Here is a 22,186-nt window from a genome sequence, read left to right on the forward strand (position 1 = left end):
TTTTCTTATAACTCTAAATGCACATCAACTCTATGAACTTGTTACTTTATTTTTTTTTTAGATGTTTATTTATTGATTTATTTAGCTGCACCTGGTCTTAGTTGCAGCACGTGGGATTTCCAGGCTTCGTTGCAGCACACAGCAGCTTTAGTTGCTGTATGTGAACTCTTAGTTGTAGAATGTGGGCTCTAGTTCCATGACCAGAGACCCGTGTGGGCCCACTGCATCGAGAACTCACAGTCTTAGCCACTGGACCGCCAGGGAAGTCCGGAAACTAAGCTATTTTGGCAAGCAACATGGGGATTGCTGTCCAGGTGAAGAATGTGGTATAAGCATTGTGGGGGATGTGGATTGCTAACGAAGTGCTCTCTAGCAAGTTGTAAGTTTTAAGAAAAGACATGTGTAGTGAGGTGAGGAACTTAAACAACAGAACTCAGACCCAATTCATGAAATGAACTGTTCTTCACTGGAGTTACACCCTTGTTAAGGTTCTCTCTACACAGTACCTGGCCTGCTGTGGTAGCTATATAAATGTTAGCTAAAAGCCCAAAGACACCTCCTGAGGTACCCCACAACCACCTCACTGGGGTCCCACCATGTATTAATATGTCTCTGGCTCTTCCTCACCAACTTCAGCCCCATCTTCAGAAATCACCTCCTTTCACCTGCTTTGGCTTCTTGCTTCCTGCACATATTAGTCCATTTGTGCTGCTATAATGGATATCATCAGAGAAGGCAATGGCACCCCACTCCAGTACTCTTGCCTGGAAAATCCCATGGGTGGAGGAGCCTGGTAGGCTGCAGTCCATGGGGTCGCTAAGAGTCAGGCACGACTGAGCAACTTCACTTTCACTTTTCCCTTTCATGCATTGGAGAAGGAAATGGCAACCCACTCCAGTGTTCTTGCCTGGAGAATCCCAGGGATGGGGAGCCTGGTGGGCTGCCGTCTACGGGGTCACACAAAGTTGGACACGACTGAAGCGACTTAGCAGCAGCAGCAGCAGCAATGGATATCATAAGCTGGGTGACTTAAAAAAAACACGTGTTTCTGATAGTTCTGGGGGCTAAGATGTCCATATAAAGGCACCAACAGATTCAGTGTCTGGCAAGAGCCTGTTCTGCTGTATAGATGGTCATCTTTTCTCTGTGTCCTCACATTGTAGAACAGAGCTCTGCCAAGGGAGCTCTTCGGGGATAGCTTTTATAAGAGCACTAATCCCCTTCATGCAGGCCCCACCCTCAGAGCCTAATCACCCAAAGCCTCACTTCCAAGTGCCATCACATTGCAGGTTAGGGCTCCACTTACAAAATTTAGGGAGACACAAGCATTCTATCTAGAGCACTACCCAGGCCACTCGGCATAATCCTCTGTTTAAATGTTCAGGTTTTCACAAAAGAAAGGAAGAGTGTCTCCTCAAGCAGCTTCCGAAGTACAGTCCTACAAACACCCTAGATGCCAGAAACACCAAGGAACAAACACTGGTTAAGCGCTCCAGAAGTCTCCCTGCCATCCCATAAATCCACTCTTTTTTAGAGTCTTTTCCCATATAGGTCACTACAGAGTATTGAGTAGAGTTCCCTGTACTCTACCATGGCTTCCTATTAATTAACTATTTTGTATACAGTAGTGCATGTATATCAATTCCAGTCTTCCAAGTTGTCCCTCCCTCCCCCACTCTCCTCCTTGGTAACCAAAAGTATGTTTTCTACATCTGTGACTCTATTTCTGTTTTGTAAATAGGTTCATTGCAACCGTTTTTTTAGATTCCACATGTAAGTGATATCATATGATATTTGTCTTTCTTCATTTGACTTACTCCATTCAGCATGACAGTCTCTAGGTCCATCCACGTCACCACTTACCACCACTTATCTCCCGGAGTTCACCCAGACTCATGTGCATCAAGTCGGTAATGCCATCCAGCCATGTCATCCTCTGTTGTCCCCTTCTCCTCCTGCCCCCAATCCCTCCCAGCATCATAAGATAGTTAATAATTAATAGTCAGATTCCACATTGCAACTAACCCCTAAAATGTCATCACTTGGTGACTCTTAGTGTAGTATCAAAGAATATCCACAATTACCTTAAAAAGCCTATGCAAATATACTCCCCTTCTAAATATATATCTCTCTGAGGTCACATTCGCTTCATCTACTTCAATCAAAACCGCATTGCAACAGTTGAATACAGAAGCAAATATAATCATCCACGCTGTTCTCCTAAGTCATATACTACAAAGATTTCTAAATATATAAAAACACCTTTCTTCTCACTAATTTTTAATTTGGAAAAAATAGTTAAAGGTTTTTATTTATATTAACTTGTGATGGGTTTATTGTAATTTAAAAATAAACTAATAGATAGCTCTTTGGAGTCCCCAATAAATTTTAATTTTCTGGTCCTGGGACCCAAAGTTTTGAGTCTAGGATAACTCAACTTGAAGGTCTTCTTTGACCATAACTTACCAGCAGGGCATACCATCTTTAACATATAAACCCAACTTCTTTAAAGTATAAACCAGATTATTTTTAGTCTGTGTGGCTGATCTGACCCTTACCTACACTAAGGCTTCTAGTGGTGTTTATGGTGGCGTTTATGATGGCTCACAGGCAAGACTGAAGAGTATCTTCAATCCCCTTCTCAGAGGAGCTTAGTGTTTCTTGAAAATTTGGAGGTTTTGCCCTTCCAGGTCATTCATAAAAATATGGAGGAGAATATCCCTCTGTACTTATTACCTTTGAAAGGTAATGTCTCAAAGACATCTGCCCTTGACTAAACATTTCCTTCAGTTTCATCAAATCTTAACATCAGGATTGTCTGTGGTATGCAATCTAGAGAAAAGCTGATCATTGTCAATATTGACCACGTCCATGGAGACCCCATTCTCAAATAGATACATGTGACCCCAGGGGGATTCCTAGGGTATGGAAAATACCTAAGGCATGATTTCTCCTTACAGAACAATTGCCCCAAACAGTTTATGCTTGATTCAGGAGTCCTTGATCTTACAGCTTGAGTGATTTCACAGTCCTAGTCACTCAGAGATGGTTCATGCGAAAACAGTGTTCCTTGTTCTATGTGGTCCTTGAATTTCTGACTAATTTTTGATGTGAATTTGATCTGACAGAAGTAAAATGCTTTCCTGTTTCTGTCATCTGTGGAATGTTTCCCTTCTCCCATGAAACCCTTTACCTCTAGAGAGTTTGTTTACTGCTCTAGCGAACAACGTAGGATTTTTCCTGCAGCATCTAACTTGTAAAATTGGTGACATCCATTTCTTAAGAAGCTATTTTTAAATTCTTTGTAATATTTAAAAAATGAGCTACAAGTATTTATTTCAATCTAGCAATTTGGTCTTATTTCCTTTTTAAAATTAAACATCTTAATGGATTTTTTCCTTCCTTTTCCTCTCCCTAAAGATCCTGAATTCAATCATGTTGTCACTGTTCTGTAACAGTTCACCCACAGCTACTTTCTGTAGCTATTCCTGATCACCACTCAGGACAAAACACAGTATATTTCTTTCCTGTGGATTTCAAGACTAACTTAAAGAAAGAATTTGTATTATTCTAAACTTTATTTCTATATCTGGTTCTGATTCAGGAAGAATTGCTACAATGTGAATAAACGCCTTTTTGATGGTAGTTCCCTGGTTATTACCATCTGGTCGAATTTTGTAGCTTCCCTTCTTACTCCAAATAATAGCTCACAATCATCATTCAGTCCAATAAAACATGTGTTGGACACACACTGAAATAAATGTTAATACTATGGGGACACACATATGGAAGATGATATAAAAGCCTAGGCACACCATGGAATCTGGTCTTCCAGGGTCGGTTCTGATGGGGGAGACCAAGGCTGACATGAGCAACTCCCGTGGGCACTAGCACACTGCTTTGGGAGCACAAAGGAGAGTGGCAGGAGCCACGGTCCCATTGCTGGCTTACAGAAGGTAACTGTGCCTTCAGGGTCTTTTAAGAAAATATTTATTTGGCTGTGCTGGGTCTTGATTGTGTCATATGAGATTTTTTTGTCTTTGTTGCAGCATGCCGGATCTTTAGTTGCAACATGCAAACTCTTAGTTGCAGTATTTAAACTCATTAACGGTTGTGATATGTGGGATCTAGTTCCCTGACTGGGAATGGAACTCAGGCCCCCTGCATTAGGAGCACAGAGTCTTAGCCATTGGACCACCACGGACGTCCCAAGGGTCTCTATTAACCTCTTTGCCTAGACTTTGCCTCCCTGAGTTATATCCGTCTTGGTATTTAGAAGGCTCCGGTGATAAGTGCAAGGGCATTTGTGTCCATCCACATCAAAAGGCCATATTTGACACCCTATACTTCCCCAAGTACACCCTTCTGATGGGTTCTTCAGCTATTGTCATTCTGTACTGCTTCTTCTAACACACACCCAGAGCCCCACTGCACCCTAATAGTGTGACCATGCTTCCCAGTGCTTTTGGTGCTGCTGCTGAGTCACTTCAGTCGTGTCCAACTCTGTGCGACCCCATAGATGGCAGCCCACCAGACTCCCCCGTCCCTGGGATTCTCCAGGCAAGAACACTGGAGTGGGTTGCCATTTCCTTCTCCAGTGCGTGAAAGTGAAAAGTGAAAGTGAAGTCGCTCAGTCGTGTCCGACCCTCAGCGACCCCATGGACTGCAGCCTACTAGGCTCCTCTGTCCATGGGATTTTCCAGGCAGGAGTACTGGAGTAGGGTGCCATTGCCTTCTCCATTTGGTGCTGGGTTTACTGCCCTAATTGTGATCATTGATGAAGTTCTAGACCTGGGATAATATTTTTATCTGGTCGTTGAGGTCTGTAAAAGTAGTGATTTAAATTTCTTTTCAAGCACTTACAGTGGCCTGTCTCTTGCTTAAAACCCCCAGGAGAGAGACTCGGATCAAGTTCTGCAGAGTGGGGATGGAGATGGGAAAGATGACCTGAGAGTCATCATCATATGCATTGAGCACTCATAAATTTTCCCCATGTAGTAAATGTTCTGCCTTTCTGGAGGCAGAGTGACCCCAGAGGTTGGGAAACTCTGTCTCCTCTCTGTTGAGCTATATGACCTAAGGAATCCTAGAATCTCACTATTAGCTTCAATATCCCTTCAACATTTATCCCAGGAATCAAGTCTCCCACGCAAATAGGAATCTTGACCATGTGATGTGGGTGGACTAGTTGTATGTTTTTATGATCTGTGAGGGCAGGGACTGTTGCATGTTTTGCTCATCATTGTAACACTAATGCCTGGCACATAGTAGGTACTCAATAACTATTTTTGCCTAGTAAACCTGATAGAGTGACCAACCATCCTGGTTTGCCTGGGGCTGAGAGGCTTCTGAGGACATGGAACTTTCAATGCGAAAACCAGGACAGTCCCGAGCAAACTGGGATAGTTGGTCACCCTACTTATCAATAAACCCAAGTGGAAGAGAGAATTTGAGTGTTTCCGTATATTGAAAATTTCAGTTTAGTCTATTTCCTTTGTGCTGTGTGCTTATTCTCTGTGATTTTCGTTTGTTTGTGACTCAAAACACTTCACTTGTGGTCACCAAATATGTGGAGGTTTCCCCCCACACGGAACAATTCTCTTCAACACCAGGTGGATGTCCTACAATTTAACTCAATTCTAACAGTATCTACTGGAAGAGAGCTCAGATCCCACAAGTTAAGGGCTCAGTTCCACAAGTCTGTCCCTGCCCCTCCCCCCCGCCCCCAACCCCCTCACACTTCAGAGGCCAGTTGAAAGCCAGGCTATCACCTGCGCTTCTGACCAACCAGCTATAGACTGGATGTTCCAATGACTCTCTCTCTGGGTTTGATTAAGCTGCTAGAGTGGCTCAGAGAACTCATGTGATATGATTATCATATGATATCATATCATATGATAGGGTATGATAAATGATACAGATGAACAGCCAGATGGAGATACGTAGAGTGAGGTCTGAGAGGGTCCTGATCACAGGGCTTTTGTCTTCATGGAGGTGGGGTACATCTCTCTCCCAACGTGGATATGTTCATCCACCCAGAAACTTCCCAAACCCCATGCTATTGGAATTTTATGGAGGCTCCCTCAAGAAGGTATGATTGATTATTAATTCCATTTGCAGTCCCTCTTCATTCTCTGTAGAATGAGGAGTGGATCTGAAAATCCCAAATTATAGCTTGGTTTTCTGGTGACCAGTCTCCACCCAAGAGCCATCCAGGAGCCCACGTAGAGTCACCCCATTAGAAAAAAAGGTGCTTCTAGTCCTCTAATTACGAAGGAAATTACAAAGGTTTTAGGAATTCTGTGCCAGGAACAGAGGGCAGAAATCGATACATATTTTCTATTATCTCCCACCATGGTTAACCAAGGAATAAGCTGCTACATTCAGGATTTAAAAAGAAGGTGAAATTTTTCATTGAGTTTGCTTTGGTAGGTTATTAACCAAATCAAGCTAACTTAATGAAACAGTGCCTCTCCATGACACAAATTATACAGTGATATTGTAGAATCTATAACAACATTAAAACCACCAAGAGTTTGCAGAACTTATAAATGTAAGATCCTCCCTACACCATGCCAACACAATCGAACAGCATCCCAAAGTGAAAAGCCATAAAAGAATTTTCTTCATTAAATTGCAAGTCACTGCAATGTCTTTTCTCCTAAAAGTAATCTGAAAAAATCAAGGGTCCTGTTGCTCTGGAAATGAAATAATAGTGAAAGAATACTCATCTAATAAAACAACTACTTCTGGTGAGAAATATAAGTAATGAATTTACGTTTGAGTCAACAGTTTTTCTAAAATACAGCCACACAAGTTTTCTGTTTCATACTAATATTCATTATATTCAAAGTGTGTGTGGGTGTGGGGGAATAGCAGCATAGCTTATTCAGTAAGTAAATAATATCATTAACCAAGAAGTGTCCTGAAGATTTCCATGATTTGCCCAGCCAAAAACAAACACAAATTCCCTCAGCATTCCTGTGTAACTTATCATTTCAGCTGAAATCTTAGTCTCACATGTGGCTTCTGCCTCATTCTCCCTTTATGTCAGACAAGTCTTGAAGAGTCTGTCTTTATGATACTTTCCTAATTCTTCCGTCCAAGTTGATCCTAGGTCTAACATAATGGGAATAGAAATAGAAAGTGGATCAGTTTACAGTACTTTTGGGTTTGTTAGCCAAGCAGTAATGGAAAAAGAAAGAAAAAAAAAGTGCCATATACTGAATGGATAAAGAATCTGCCTGCAATGCAGGAGACACAGGTTCAATCTCTGGGTCAAGAAGATCCCCTGGAGAAGGAAATGGCAACCCACTGCAGTATTCTTGCCTAGGAAATCCCATGGACAGAGGAGCCTGGTGGGTTATAGTCCATGGGGTTACAAGAGTCAGACACAACTTAGTGAAATCACTACCACAATCCTTAAAATAACTCTGAGAGGTGGGCATTGTTATCCCTGTTTACTTATGAAGAAACTGAGGCTCAGGAAGGTTTGAATATACTGAATGAAGTCATTTAGCTACTAAGCTTTAGGATTCAATTCCAGTCAGTCTCTAAAGGCTGCTCTCCTACTGTATCTTATCTGAGTGAACATACACAGGTGGCTTTGCAGTCTATGATAAATGAATAATTTGGGCCCAGACAATTAGAAAGTGAATTTTCCTGTTTTTAACTGATAAGAAATGTAAGAAAATTGCCTTGTATAAATGTGTAATCCTACTTTTAGATTTTATTATAGACATGATTTTGTAACTTCATATTTTGATTAAGCTCAAATAATAAGCTGCCTATATAATAAATTTTGCTTGCTCCTCTCCCCAAATAATAAAACATCACTTTGTGGATAAACCTGCTCTCTTATTTTAGCCTCAGTGTATCTTAGTAGTTTAAGTTTGAATTTCATGTTGCTTCAGAAGCTCATCTATTTTAGGATATCTCATTTTGAATCAAATTATCTGATACATGATGCAATGGATCACCCACAAATGGATGATACATTGTATCACCCATAAAAAGCCACCATTGCTAAATAATGTTTTTGTTATTCAAAAAAAAAGTTAGCTTGAAATGATTAGCTTTATTAAAACTTACTTTATTCAAGTGATATTATATTCTTTGTTAAATTATTTAAAAGTACTAATTTTATTTACTACAAATTATTTTTAGGTTATGAAATAAAAAGTTTATGTTATTATCACAAATTAAGTATGCAGATATGCACAAAAACAAATGTTATAGAAAAGATGGAGTTAAAGAAACAGGTAGAGGTCAGTTTATGTCAGTCTTATGAATCAGATAAAGGAGTTTGGACTTGACACATTAGGTAGGAAGTCAATGGAAAATTTTAAGCAGGAGAATAACACAATCTGATTTATGTTTTAAGAAAAACACTCTGGTTAACATTTGAAGAGTGGATCACAAAGAAGATTAAGAGTGGTATCCAGGCCAGGGGAGAGGTGCAGTCAACGTTGGGGAAAAGACAGTAGTAACGGGGAGTGGTGGCGAAGCAGTGGAAATGAAGGTCATGTTTGGTATCTTATGGTGGGTTGAACTGAGGGTTGGGCTGGCTAGAGAGAGCAAAGTGTCAAAGACAGCTCCTAGGTTTGAGGACTGAGCTATGGCTGGCAGCATTTTCTGAAATGGAGAATGAGAGAGAAGCAGGATGCTTCCCTTGTTATAGGACTTATTTGTGTGCATGTTTTGGCGAGGGAGTCATTCCTAGAATTTAATCCTACTCTACTGCTTCCTTACATTTTGTAATTTTCCAGTTGTGGCCAGTAGACTCTAGGGTGGTCCCCACGATCCCGACTTCCTGGTGCTCACGCTCTGTGTCATCCTTTCCCCCTGTGTATTGATACCTGGGATCTGTGATGTACTTCTAACCAGTGGAAAGTAGCAAATGCAACAGAATACACACATTCATGATTCTATTACATAACGTTGTAACCTATTTTTTTTTTTCTAGGAAACTCTCTCTCTCTCATTGGCTTTGAAGAAGTAAGCTATTTATTATGAGCTAGCCCATGAAGCGGAGGAGGCAATGGCGACCCACTCCAGTACTCCTGCCTGGAAAATCCCATGGACAGAGGAGCCTGGTAGGCTGCAGTCCATAGGGTTGCTAAGAGTCAGACACATCTGAATGACTTCACTTTGACTTTTCACTTTCCTGCATTGGAGAAGGAAATGGCAACCCACTCCAGTGTTCTTGCCTGGAGAATCCCAGGGACGGGGAGCCTGGTGGGCTGCTGTCTACGGGGTCGCACAAAGTCAGACACGACTGAAGCGACTTAGCAGCAGCAGCAGCCCATGAAGAGGGCCAAGTGGCAGCAACTAAGGGCAGTCTCTGATGTATGACGCAGGGAACTCAAACCAGGGCTCTGTGACAACCTGAAGGGGTGGGATAGGGTGGGCGGTAGGAGGGAAGTTAAAGAGGGAGGAGACATATATATACTTACAGCTGATTCATAGTGATGTATGGCAGAAACTCATACAATATTGTAAAGCAATTATCCTCCAATTAAAAACAATAAAAATGGGAATTAAAAAAAAAGAGCCAGCAAGAAAGAGGCCCTCACTGCAACAACCAGAAATGAATTAAATGGTGCCAGTGGAGAAGGAAATGGCAACCCACTCCAGTGTTCTTGCCTGGAGAATCCCAGGGACGGGGAGCCTGGTGGGCTGCCGTCTATGGGGTCGCACAGAGTCGGACACGACTGAAGAGACTTAGCAGCAGCAGCAGCAGCAGCAGTGACTACATGAATTTGGAAGCAGATCCTTCCCCAGTCAAGCCTCCAATAAGGCAGCAGCCCTAGTCAACCCCTGACTGTGGCCATTTGATATTCTAAGGCAGCTAAGCTGAGCTCAGACTCCTGATCCACAGAAACTGTGATATGTCATTTTAAGTATACTTGAGGTTATATTGCTAAGTAGAACTAGATAACTAATACACCAATTTTCGTAAACTATTTTCTTAAAAGAAAATATAGTTATGACAGGATTCAGATTTCTCCCATATATAAATTCCCATTCCTGTTCTGATAATTTTACTTTTTACCAATATATAATATTTATAAATGTGTAAGTCTACATACTCTTTCCAATAGCGTACATGTAAAAGTATTGCAAGTATCTGTCAATTAAACACTTAAAGAATTATAAGCTACAAGGAAACTTGGATAGGTGATATGATTTGTCCAAGTTCCTACAGCTAGTTTGTGACAAATTCAAGAACAAAACTTCCCACACCAAAATGTGATTTTCACACTCACATAACATATAGGAAAGTCTTGACAATCTTCCACTTTTGAAGTGTATACTATCAAAACCTTTCAAGAACTCCCAAAAGGGAAAAATATTCTCACCTAGAAAGTGACCTGCCGTATGTGAACTTGAGCATTATGAAACTCATCAGAGCTGAATCAAATGGCTTTTATTGTATTTGACTCCTTCCTTCACTCCAGATTTTTTAAATAAGAAAGGAGAAAATGGGAGCTTATTAAATACATATGCAGCCATAGGAGATGATGAAAAAACAAGGAAAGCACAGCCTCTGCTCTCAAAAAGCTGCTAGTTTGAAGTGGCACAGATAAATTTGTCTTGGCTTAATAGAAGGCTGTCTGAAAATGTTTCATGTGGCTCTGATAAGAAAGCGTCAATGATAATACATGCAAAGTGCCTGGCACAGAGTAAATGTACCCGTTACCTGCTATTACCACACAGAAACGACAAGGGAGGTGCCCAGAAACAGTATGTACCAAACTTTAAGCAAGGGATGAAACAAGCCTCACCACCGAATGACTTCGTAATTACTTACAATTTTACTTTCACCGTTTGTCATCCTGTTTGATAAAAACCCTGATAAAAAGAAAAAAGAACGTTCAGCAGCATGCTGACAGTAACTGGAAATGATTCATCAAAGGGAGCAATTGCCCAACCCTTGCCAGGGGGAGGAAGTGGCAGAAAGTTGCACCAAAACAAACACTTCTGGACTGACACTAGAATCCTGAGAAGTGTTAGTAGGTAAACTTCGGGGTTGAGCAGGCAAAACCTGCTAGTTCGTCAATTCTTTTTTGGCAGACATTTATTGAGCACCTACTGTGGAACACCCTGGAGAAGGGCATGGCAACCCACTCCAGTACTCTTGCCTGGAGAATCCCATGGACAGAGGAGCCTGGCAGGCTACAGTCCATAGGGTCACAAAGAGTCGGACATGACTGAATCGACTTAGCACTAGCACTGTGGAAGAAACCCTGTACTAGACACTGGAGATGTAAAAATGATTAAGATACAGTCTTTGGCTTCAAAAAAAGAAAAAAAAAGAAGAAGAAATTGTAATGGAGTTCTGTGACCATGGAGCTTCTTGACGGGATGATGAAAATGTTCTAAAGGTGATTGTGGTGGTTGCACAACCTTGTGAATATAGTTAAAACCACCGAATGATACATTTTAAATGAGTGAGCTGTATGGTGTGTGGATTTTATTTCAATGAAACTGCTAAAAGGCACAGCAGATGTTGGACTCCTGAGTGCTCACATGGCCTCAGTACTTCACATCTGTATCCATGCCCTTTGCCACGTGGCCGTTCACTTCCTCTCACTGAAAAGACAGAGTCATTTTCCTACCCATCAAATCTGGGTTCACCTTATGACTTGCTGTTTCTAATAGAATGCAGGGAGATGGTTTGGTGCCAGTCCTGAGTCTGGGATTCAAGAACCCTTGCATGCTTCCATTTGACCTGTGCTCCGTGGCCATTGCCGTGAGGACATGCTTGGACTAGCCTAATAAGAGGTGAAGGACCTGTGGTGCAGAGTAGTGTCTCTTTCATCATCCCCAATTCATCCTAGATTAGCCAAAAGACAGCCAACTCTCAGACATGAGTCCAGTCATGACCAGGAAACCACAGTCAAGTCCTGCCCTTGTGGTCCACCTTCAGACTCACAAACTTGATATTTTTGTTTTAAACCACTGTGTTTTGGGATGGTTTGCAGGGCTTTTTTTTTTTTTTTTGTAGAAATAGGTAACAGTGGGATACACAGTATTTGACTGTCACCCCTGGAACTTGAAGGAAGATGATAGAGAAGATAATGAATGAAATTCAGAACTTCCTAGTTACTTCTCTTCAGAGGAGGGGTGGGAGGGTTAGCATACATATATTTGATTGTGCATGCATGTGCACAAAAACACATAAAAATATTAAAATACAGGCTAAAAGTAATACAAGGTGGTTGGAAATTCCACAGTTTAGAGCATATACTGATTTACTATCTGGTAGTGATTACACCAAGAATTTTACCTTAATTTTTTTAATATAAAATTTTAGCCAAACAACATCACGGATATGGTATTCATACAAAAATGCATTACCTTGATCAATGCACAATAAAATGTCAGAGTAATCCAAATTGTGGAATTGTGGAACATTCTAGTTAAAAAACAAAACAGAACCAAAAAACCAGCCAGTACCTAGAAAAGTGTCAAGGTCATGAAAGACAAAAAAAAAAATTGAGCTACTTTACAAGATTGGCTTAGATGGTAAAGCATCTGCCTGAATGCAGGAGACTGGGGCTTGATCCCTGGGTCAGGAAGATCCCCTGGAGAAGGAAATGGCAACCCACTCCAGTACTCTTGCCTGGAAAATCCCATGGATGGAGGAGGCTGGTAGGCTACAGTCCACAGGGTCGCAAAGAGTCAGACCTGACTGAGCGACTTCACTTCTCTTTACAGAATTGGAAGAAATAAAAGAGACATGACAATTAAACGCAATTTGGATTCTAGAACAGAAAAGGTACATTAGTGGAACAATTAGCAAAGTTTGAATAAGATCTGTAGATTAGTTAGTAGTAAAAATATTAAATCAATGCTAATTTTAGGTTTCAATAATTGTACTATATAAATAAGTTCTTAATATTTGTAGAAGCTGGGTGAAGGGTTATATGGGAACTCTGTGTAATATTTTTGCAATGTTTTTCTAAGTCTAAAATTATTTCAAGATAAAAATCTTTTTAAATAAAAAAGATAGGCCAAGGGTACTGTGATCACATTTATAATTTTTATTTAAAGAGAGGAGAGTATATAAAAACCTGTTGGGACTTCCCTAGTGGCACAGTGGATAAGAATCTGCCTGCCAACACACAGGACACGAGTTCGCTCTCTGGTCCTGGAGGATTCCATGTGCTCTGAAACTCGAGAGCCGCAGCTACTGAGCCTGTGTGCTGCGACTGCTGAGGCCCAGGCAGCTAGAGCCTATGCTCTGCAACAAGAGAGGCCATGGCAATGAGAAGCCTGCACACTGCATCAAAGACTAGTCCCCGCTCCCTGCAACTAGAGAAAGCCTGTGTGCAGCAACAAAGACCGGTGCAGCTAATATATGTATACACACACATACACACACACACACACACACGTACATACATAGACACACACGTACACGTTTTTAAAAAAACTGTTAATACCAGCAAATACTGTGTTGACATGCCAGGCACTATTCTAGACATTGGTGGTATACTAGTCAACAAGACAGAAAAATCTCTAGACTCTCATGTAAATTGACAGAAATATATGGGATAATTTCAGCTGGTGCTAAACACTATGTGGAAAATAAAACAGGGTAAAGGAGTAAAATGGACTGGACAAGCTACTTCAGATTATGTGACTGGAAAAACTCTTCTGGGAAGTGTTATTTGAATGAGATCTGACGGAAAGGAACCAGCTTTGTGAAGATATGGAAGGGTATTCTAGGCAGGGAAGAACCAGGGCAAATATGAAGAATGGCAGGAAGAGAAAGGCTTGACTAGGCAGGGTGGAATGTGACTCAGTCAGACCAGAGTGTAGGCATCACCCGTAAGAGGTAGGCCTGGGTAAACAGTTTGGGTTTTACGTAAAAAAGGAAACAACTGGATCGTTTCAAGATAGGTGGGACACACGACTGACATTCTTAAAAAGGTCATTTCATTTTTTGTGAAGAATGAACTGTAGGAGGATAAGCATGGGAGGAGGACAGCCTGTCAGGAGTCAAATAGGATAGTCTTAGAGAAGGAGGGTGGTGGCTTGATAGGGGTGGTCGGTGAGGGTGGAAAGCAGTGAGTGATTCCAGATACACTGTGTTGAAGGTGGAGCTAAACTTTGCAGATGGATTGAATATGGGAGGTGAAAGAAAGCAAGAAATCTAGGATAATTCCTTGTTTTCTTGTGCAACTTGGGTGGATTTTAGTGCCAATTACCTTGGAAGAGTAATGGAAGAATAGTTTTCTTGGGGAAAAAAAATCAAAAATTCTGTCCTGGATACATTAAGTTTAAGACACTAGACCTTCATCATTTCAGGTCTTTGCAATGATTATGGTGTGTGTGTGTGTGTAAATATATATATATATATATATTTAGAAGCTTATTACATTTTGAAAAAAAATAATGATGTAGGTTTAGGAAAGTTCAAAATAATGTTAGACGAACCAGGTACCCCAATTATTCAAATAAAGACTGGGAGCATATCTAACCTGGAAAAGTTACTGAGTTGAGACTATATATAGGACAGATGATTCCATCCTTAAAACAAGCAGTTATAGAATTTACAAAGAAAAGCAACGTATTAAATTTTTTCCTGAGCATGAACAATGGTGGGCATCCAGGGGTGAATGCTTTTACAGCTGTCATCACCCATGTAAATGCAACATCCTTCAAGAGGAAAATAAATGAAGCCATGCACATGTCCTTCAGGTTTAGAAAAAGGATTTCTGACCAAATATGCTTGTAGAAAGAGATGTCGTGGTGATTTCTTTTTCTTTTCTGTCTTAAAGGAACACAGGGCACCCGGGGACTCCAAGGGTTAGTCACACAGTCGTGTCCAACTCTGCGACGCCATGGACTGTAGCCCACCAGGTTTCTCTGTCCATGGGATTCTCTGGGCAAGAATACTGGAGTGGATTGCCATATCCTTCTCCAGGGGATCTTACCATCCCAGGGACCAAACCGGGGTCTCCTGCATTGCAGGCGAATTTTTTACCCTCCAGATTGGAGGGACTGTGGTATTGTGGTCAAGGGGATGGGCTGCTGAGCCCCCACATCTGTGCTTTAATCCCACCTCCATCACTCACTGGTGGTATAACTGGCAAGTTCCGTGACTCTTCTGTGCCTCAGTCATATCATCTGTAAACCAGGGGGACGATGTGTAGTGGACCCTGTGGTGCCTAACCCTTGCCTTCTGCAGATTCCCTTCTCAGTTGCTGGGGACTGTTACCAGAAGATGTTATTCATCTGGGAGCCCTCTCTGGACGTGGCCTTGGCCGAGGAAATGGTCTCTCCTTAGGTCACACCCCTTTCCCTGGGCAGCCCACATCCAGTGACTGATCAACAGAGTATCAAGGCCTGAACCTTGGCCCTAATTCAGGGCAGCTGGTAGAGCCTTCCCAGCTCCAGAGCTCCCTATGGGGTGGACTGAGGGCTTCACTAGGCTTCCACCTCAACATCTCATCCTTCCCAACCCTGCTTCTTTCTCCTCCCTTCCCCAAGAGTGGATCCCAAGACCTCTCCCTGAGAAACATTCTTACAATGTCAATCACCCTCTCTGAGTCTGCTCCCTAGAGAGCCAAGCCTGTGAGGTAAGAGTACCTTCCTCCAACCAGAATTGAAAGAGACACGCAGCACTGTTTATAATAGCCAGGACATGGAAGCAACGTAGATGTCCATCAGCAGATGAATGGATAAGAAAGCTGTGGTACATATACACAATGAAGTATTACTCAGCTATTAAAAAAATGCATTTGAATCAGTTCTAATGAGGTGGATGAAACTGGAGCCTATTATACAGAGTGAAGTAAGCCAGAAAGAAAAACACCAATACAGTATATTAACGCATATACATGGAATTTAGAAAGATGGTAATGATGACCCTATATGTGAGACAACAAAAGAGACACAGATGTAAACAACAGACTTTTGGACTCTGTGGGAGAAGGCGAGGGGGGGATGATTTGAGAGAATAGCATTGAAACATGTATATTATCATATGTGAAACAGATCGCCAGTCCAGGTTCGATGCATGAGACAGGGTGTTCAGGGCTGGTGCACTGGGATGACCCTGAGGGATGGGATGGGGAGAGAAGTGGCAGGGGGGCGGATTCAGGATGGGGAACACATGTACAACCATGGCTGATTCATGTCAATGTAGGGCAAAAATCACTACACTACAATATTGTAAAGTAGTTAGCCTCCAATTAAAATAAATTAATTAATTTTTAAAAATAATAAAAGATATTATAGAAAAAAAAAAAGTACCTTCCTCCTCTTAGGGGAATACTTAGGAATAAATAAATCACTATAATAAGGCACTTACAAGAGTATCTGCACATAGTAAGTGGAATGTAAGTGTTAGCTATGATTATGGAAGCATTTTCTTATGAGATTATCAATGCCTACAATAGTGTTTTCTTATGAGATTATCAATGCCTACAAAACTACAAATAGTTTTCTCCTTTAGCTATAAAAGTCTCATTACAATAGTTTGAGTTAATTTTCTATATATTGTATTACATACAAATAAAGTTAAAACTGGCTTGTTTTAGGTGACAAGACAGGGAAGAAATGTATTTCTGGCCTATTTCTTGCTACTGGGATCCCTTCACTGGTGATTATCAAGGGGTATCTCTGTTTGCAAACTAACTATAGACACTTTCTCTATTTATATATTGGGTTTTTTTTTTTTAATGGAGAAAGGAAGATGTGAATTGTATTTTTTATTAGGCTATGATTACATACATCTCCTGATAGACCCCTTCCTGACAGGAAATGGCATTTGTAGGGTCTTCTGAGATGAAACAAATGTCTTTAGCTTAGTCCACTCTGTTCAGAACAAACAGCTGTGATAACCAGAGAGAAGGCTGGATATTAAACTCATTTTGTCACTGCATATTTTTTCTGGTTCATAAGTACTTGATCCTTATGGACTAAAATAGGGATGGAATTTTCCCATAAAACTGAAGGTTCTAAAAACAAGAATAACCAGAGCACTTCTGTACTTGAAAGCTGTGAATATAAGATCACATAAAGCTAAATCTGAAAAATAAATGGTATTCTAAAACTCAGATTATACATTAAAGTTAAACCACAGTCTAACACATCAAAAGAAAGAATTGACAAATGCAAGCAGGATGAAAAGTAGAGGATATGGTGGATAAAAATGTATCTTTCTTTTACCTGTAATTCTTCAAAGAGCATTAGTTGTATAATTTGGTTAAAGCCATGTATGTAACATATTCAACAGGTGACTACATTCTTCTTCCAATTGGAAAGCCAACGCTTGTGATTCCACTTCTCCATATGAGTCTAGTATTATTACCTGATACAAAGCCTCCAGCCTGTGAACAGTTTGGGAAATCATCACCAAAATCAATGATCCTCCCTGTCCTGTTCAATGTGAGTTCTGGGCCGTTTGCTTCTTATCTACCTGTATTCATCTGAAGGCTTCTGGCTTACAGGAAACTCCACGCCACTACTCATGGTAGTGTTCACTCCAGTGCGCACCTCGTTTCTCAGCCACAAGTTGAATAAATTGGGAGTGGCTGGCATAAAGCTTGAGTTTATCATTGATATCCCACCCATCTCACTTTCTCGGCATCATCGCCAGCTTCCAGGGGCAGAAGATCCATGACCTCCCTTGTTTCATCATGATAGTTCACAGCCTCTGTCTCCATCCATGCCCTATCTGTGTTCCAGGGATGATCAACGTAGTCTTTGTAGACCACCAAGTGTTCCTGGCTGAATAGTTTGTGCAGTTGCTTCTCCAGCTCCTGTGTGTCTGCTCTGGACTTCTGTAAGGAGTTCACGGCTTCCTCACCAAGTTCTCTCTTCAGTGTAGCACTGATCTTCTCTCCTGGATCCACCATTCCCACTGGGATGACCCATTCCCCACAGCCCTTCCTTTGGATGGCTACAAACTGCAGGATGTTTCTCCCAGAAACAGGATGGGTTACTTTATTTCCCTTGCTGTCCTTTTCCCACCAGGTTAAGATGGGATCTGCAGCATGACTGGGGTCCCAGCGCCCCCAAACCCCTCAACCAACCAGGCCTGTCCCACCTGCAGGATTTCTAGGTCTACCATGTTCAACCTCATACCAACTGTTCTGGCTCCTTCTCTCAACAGGCCCTTCCTTTTCGTTAAATTTGGGAGAGAAGTTTCACCCCAAAGAGGGTCTGCCCACCTTGGTCCTGCCAAGACTGACCAGAAGTGTACTTGACAAGCTTGTACTCTGGCCACTCAGCCAGCCAGCTCACCTTCTCGTTGGAAACCTGGCTTCGCTCCACTTGAAAGCCCGGATATGGTGACGTCCGGGCCTTCTTGTGGGGCTTCTCACCAGCGCTGTTTGAAACTGACATGATGAAATTCGGAGGAAACCCGTGTGAGGAAAATGGGCTCCAGCCGCCTGAGATGGGGCAGCTTCTGGGTCTGACTGCCGCAGAGGCCAAGGCCACAGAGAGAAACGCTGGGGCTAAAGCCTTTGCCAGGCAGTGTCCAGCCATCAACCGCCGGCAGGCTGCGGGGATTTCGGTTGCTCTCAGTTGGGGCAATGACAACCCACTCCAGAACTCTTACCTGGAAAATCCCATGGACAGAGGAGCCTGGTAGGCTGCAGTCCATGGGGTCGCGAAGAGTCGGACACGACTGAGCGACTTCACTTTCTCTTTTCACTTTCATGCATTGGAGAAGGAAATGGCAACCCACTCCAGTGTTCTTGCTTGGAGAATCCCAGGGACGGGGAGCCTGGTGGGCTGCCGTCTATGGGGTCTCAGAGACTTGAACTCAACTGAAGCGACTTAGCAGCAGCGCAGCGGCAGCAGCAGGTGGGGCCTCAGAATCCTTGCTGGTGGGGGTAGGGTTGGCGGGGTGCTCTCCCGCGGAACAGACCCATTGGGAATGAGAGCCATGGGGATGGGGGATGGGAGTCCTGAGGGATGGGAGCCCTGGAGGAGGCTCACCGCAAACCACTTCCAGCGCTCCCTGGGGAGCACGGCGTTTGCATTTTACATTGAAAGATTTCAGCGTCTGGAAAGGATTCCAAACGGTTGAGAAAGAAGGTGAAAGTCGCTCAGTCGTGTCCGACTCTTGGCGACACGTGTAGTCCATGGAATTCTTCAGGCCAGAAGACTAGAGTGGGTAGCCTTTTCCTTCTCCAGGGGAGCTTCCCAACCCAGGGATCGAACCCAGGTCTTGCTCATTGAGGGCGGATTCTTTACCAGCTGAGCCACAGGGGAAGTCCACCAACACTGGAGTGGGTAGCCTATCCCTTCTCCACCGAGTCTTCCCAGCCAAGGAATTCAACCCGGGTCAAACACCACCAACAAAGTCAGCACACAATAACTTGCTTCGCATGGTATTAGGCTTAAGGGTAGATTTATTAAATAGTTCACAAAGTGTAGGACCGGCCTCTGTTTGGGAAAAAGCAGAATGAATGCGTTGGAGGCTGTGGGGCACAAAACTTGTATGGGATGCTGGAAAGCCTGGCAAGGGTGCCCTGGAAGGAGAAAGCTCTCTTGATGCACCCTGCATGGTCTGGTGAGAAATTCATGAGATGCAATGCCTGCAATGTGGGGGCAGCGGGGGAGGGGGTTGGGGGTGGGGAAGGAAGGTTCCAAATCTCAGGCCCACCTCACTAGCTGAATGGCTTAGGCCAGTTGCATAAGCTTTATATCCAAAGGAGGAATGGCTATAGCATGCCGGGAGCTGTCAGACAGAAGACTGTACTGAGGTCTGGACCATGTGGTATCTGCTCTTAAAGGATTCTGGGTGAAAAGGCAGCATATATGTTTAAAAGTAGAAGTAACACAGGATACTCAAACAGGGGTTCTGTCTCAACCTAGAGGGGTGGAATGGGGAGGGAGATGGGAGGGAGGTTCAACAGGGAGGGGATATATGTATACCTATGGCTGATTCATGTTGAGGTTTGACAGAAAACAACAAAATTCTGTAAAGCATTTATCCTTCAATAAAAAAAAAAGTAATGTGGGAAGGGCAGTGCACAGTAATCCTTAAGAGTTGAACACAATCAGGTTCAAATCTCAGCATTCCCTCTTTACCTGGGATCTTCTCTGGAAAAGTAACTTAAGTTACATAAGCTGACTTCAGTTTCCTCAAGTGTAAGATGGAAAAAGAATCTGCCTCATAGAATTTTGGTGACAGGTAGGCTGTTACATGTAAAGCTGTTAGCACAATAAGTGGCCTATCATACATACTCAAAAATGCTAGCTGTCATTACTATAGCTATCATTGACTTTTTGACCCTGCACCTTGAAAACTGTAGATTACAACAGGACAGTTGAAACTATCTTGAAAATTGAGCGGCTCACATATGAATTTAGTGTTAAATAAGCTGCGATTCTCTGTCTGGAGAAATTCAGGCTGAAAAATAACAGTGTCTAGGTCCTGAAATGATATGAGAAGCAGCAGCACAGGCTAAGTCATTATATCTAAGATAACAAACCCTCAGGAAAGGTATCCGAATGTCTGAAACAGTTTTAGAACAAATGGAGCACTGTATTAGAGTTAATTGAAACCCAAAGGATATTTAAGATTTCCCAAGGTTTGTTCCATGTTACATCACCCCCCCATGAGAAAGATGTACAAGGAATAAATGAGTTGACAGTCAAATATGTCTGGGAAATTCTACATATTTTACTGTCCTCCTTTAGGAATTTAAGATTCACAGAGTGCTTTAAAGATCCAGTAAAAACAAAACAAGTCAACCCAACAGTTTAATTCTGTTTCATCCAGTATTTTCCAAACTACCTGACCAGAGAATGCTTCTTTTATGCAATGCTGCTGCTGCTGCTGCTAAGTCATTTCAGTCATGTCCGACTGTGTGCAACCCCAGAGATAGCAGCCCACCAGGCTCCCCTGTCTCTGGGATTCTCCAGGCAAGAACACTGGAGTGGGTTGCCACCTCCTTCTCCAATGCATGAAAGTGAAAAGTGAAAGTGAAGGCGCTCAGTCGTGTCCGACTCTTCACGACCCCACGGACTGCAGCCTACCAGGCTCCTCTGTCCATGGGATTTTCCAGGCAAGAGGACTGGGGTGGGGTGCCAGTGCCTTCTCGTCTTTTATGCAATAGTTGGTATTATTTTGAGAACACACTTCCTCAAATTTAGAAAAGTTTCAAAATACCTATGTGTGCCTGGGGGTAGATCTCTAACCCTTTGAAGTTATCATCATCACTATTGAAAGGCAGCTACTGAATACCCACTCATCATATGAACTCTAAACTGAATGAGTCAGGTTTCCAAAAGTCTGGAAACCCAGAAATAGCTGGGCTATTTTCCCTAGATTGTAAACAATCTGCCTGCAATGCAGGAGACCCACGTTCAATTCCTGGGTCTGGAAGATTCCCTGAAGTAGAAAATGGCAACCCACTCCAACATTCTTGCCTAGACAATTCCATGGACAGGGGAGCCTTGTGGGCTACAGACCAGGGGGTCGCAAAGGGTCAGACACAACTGAGCAATTCAGTACACACACACATAGAGATCAAAATGGTAAAAAAAAAAAAAAAAAAAAAAAGAATTGAAAGCAGAGAAACATGAGACCTGGTCCTCATTCATCATCATCAATGTTGAGGATTTGCTGTGTACACTGTACAAAGTACATTAGGAAAGAAAGATGATTATTTTGGGACAGGTTCCCAGCTCTGTAACTCATGTCTTCATTATTCTTAAAAATTATATATTTATTTATTTTTGGCTATGCTGGGTCTTTGTTGCTGGATGAGGGCTTTCTCTAGTTGTCGTGAATGGGGGCTACTCTTTGCTGCGATGCACAGGCTTCTCACTGCAGTGGCTTCTCTTGTTGAGGGGCACAGGCTTTGGGGCACAGGCTTAAGTAGTTGGAGCACATGGACTCAGTAGTCGCGGTGTGCAGTCTCAGTACTTATAGCTTGTGGGCCCTTAAAAGAGTGTGCAGGATCCAACAGTTGCCGTGCATGGGCTTTAGTTGCTCTGTGGCATGTGGAATCTTCCCAGACAAGGGATGAAACCCGTGTCCTCTGCGTTGGCAGGTGGATTCTTATCCACTGTACCGCTAGGGAAGTCCTTCATGTCTTCTTATGGCTGCATTTTTTTTCAGTCGTGGAATTCCTAGTCTTTGAGCCTCCTGGAAATGTATTAGGAAAACCACTGATATGAAAAACTAAACATTTTGGGAGAAGAC

General features: G+C 42.5%; 1 pseudogene; it reads right to left on the reverse strand.

The window, feature by feature from the left end:
- Positions 1 to 17,482: 17,482 nt before the first annotated feature.
- Positions 17,483 to 18,510, reverse strand: LOC133239081 (ADP-ribose pyrophosphatase, mitochondrial-like; annotated as a pseudogene).
- Between the last annotated feature and the right edge of the window lie 3,676 nt (positions 18,511 to 22,186).

Source organism: Bos javanicus, chromosome 26 (genome assembly GCF_032452875.1).
Source record: "Bos javanicus breed banteng chromosome 26, ARS-OSU_banteng_1.0, whole genome shotgun sequence".
NCBI lineage: Eukaryota > Metazoa > Chordata > Mammalia > Artiodactyla > Bovidae > Bos > Bos javanicus.